The sequence below is a fragment of the Amphimedon queenslandica genome, unplaced genomic scaffold, assembly GCF_000090795.2.
Source record: "Amphimedon queenslandica unplaced genomic scaffold, v1.1 AMPQUscaffold_11606, whole genome shotgun sequence".
NCBI lineage: Eukaryota > Metazoa > Porifera > Demospongiae > Haplosclerida > Niphatidae > Amphimedon > Amphimedon queenslandica.
In genome coordinates, this window is record NW_003548152.1 from 8,739 (window position 1) to 10,526 (window position 1,788).

The 1,788-nt window shown below is 32.4% G+C and overlaps 1 long non-coding RNA gene across 1 annotated transcript; it reads right to left on the reverse strand.

Annotated features, from left to right (window-relative positions):
* Positions 1 to 383: 383 nt before the first annotated feature.
* Positions 384 to 1,330, reverse strand: LOC109589143 (uncharacterized). Its single transcript, XR_002188553.1, has 3 exons — positions 1,093 to 1,330; positions 624 to 695; positions 384 to 520 (listed from the first exon to the last, which is right to left on the reverse strand). It is a non-coding gene; the product is annotated as an uncharacterized LOC109589143 (long non-coding RNA).
* Between the last annotated feature and the right edge of the window lie 458 nt (positions 1,331 to 1,788).

Here is a 1,788-nt window from a genome sequence, read left to right on the forward strand (position 1 = left end):
CATTTTCCAATACATATTGATGTCCTTATGCTATGTACATGTAGTTGATTCCAACTTCAAATTTTTCAAGTTATGGCTATTTTAATAAAATCCCAAAATTCTGAAAAATACCCAAGGCTATAGCCCATGGTTTTTTCCGAAAAATGGCTCCAAAGTTGCCCCAAATTTTTATTACATTTTCTGATACATATTGATGTCCTTAAGCTGTGTAGGAAGTTTGAGCTGATTCCGACTTAATTTTTTCAAGCTACAACCATCTTAATAAGGTCCCAAAATTCTGAAAAATACCATGGGCTATAGTTCATGTTTTCTTCCAAAAGCTGGATAATGTTAATTAATATTATAGTCCAACTAATAGTGGTTCAAACCACACCTACTTGTAATCTATGGGCCAGTCCAATCTCATTGCAAGGTGTAACAGTATGCAGTGGGCGTGAGTCCGTAACCATGACAACAGGAATATTAACGAGGGAGAGTGGTTTACATATCCATACTGAAGTCTGTAACTCAACATAGTCAACTAATTGATTAAATTTAAAATTTATACATGTATTTTTGAATCAAAAAAGTGATATTTTATAATTAAAAAATATTTTTTGATATTTTAAAATAAAGTGATTTACCTCCATTACTATACTGGATATCTCACTGGCCTCACTAGCAACTAGTACAGAGTGTGACATGGTCTGACGAACCTACAGCACAATACATGTACATTGTATCCATTAATAATCATTTACATATACAGTATTTTACATGTACAAAATAATGTACATGTACATGTACATGTCTATACAGAGATAAGAGTAGCATTTACTAATAAACTAGCTATTGTGCAATCTAAATGTAATCTACATGTACAACCATTAACCAATAGGGATTAGGTGACAAATTAAGAAGCTTCATCTATGAACTTTACAAGACAATCCCTGCCCATGTATGTGCAACTACAAGTAATAAAAATTGACTCAAAAATTCTACACAGTGTATACCGAAAAGCCTTTAATACATGTACATGTACATATAATTACAATTCAGAACCATACACATTGTAATTAATGCAATAGCCACACCTATAATCCACCCACTCACTTTATTAAGAAGTAACTGACAATGTAACAGACGAGCTGAGAATAAGCCACACCCCTTTAACGAGGGCTCCACCCCTGCTAGTTTCTCAAGGTCGAGGGAGCAGTCCCTGAGATTATCAGTAGAGGTACTCTGAGTGTAAGTGAGAGCACGAGAGAGGAGTCGCTTGAGGAATGACTCTGAAGACACTAACTGATCATCATTCACTGTTTTATGAATAACCTCTTCTTTATGTAGTGTCTATTAGAAATACATGTACAATGCAATAAAATAAATTAAAATGTTAATGCTGAAAAATTGGGTCATTGAGCTGATTTTTTAGCAACTTAAAAATTTATTTAAAAATCCAAATTTGATCTGAATCAGCTCAAATTTATACACAACACAAGAACATGTGAATGCATCAGAAAAAATTATAAAAGTTAAGAATTCTCTCATAGCCATTTTCAATGAAATTTGGCCAAAAACCAAAGACTATAGCCTTTGGTCGTTGGTCCAATTTTTTAACAACTTTATAAATTCATAAAAAATCCAAACTTGCTCAGAATAAGCTCAAACTTTCTACACAACATAAGAAAATGCATATGTATCAGGGAAAATTATATAAATGGAGAATTCTCTCCTTTCCAATTTTTGTAAAATTTGGCTTGAGAATATGTACAAAACATAAAAAATTTAAAAAAACAAGGTTAAGTAGGA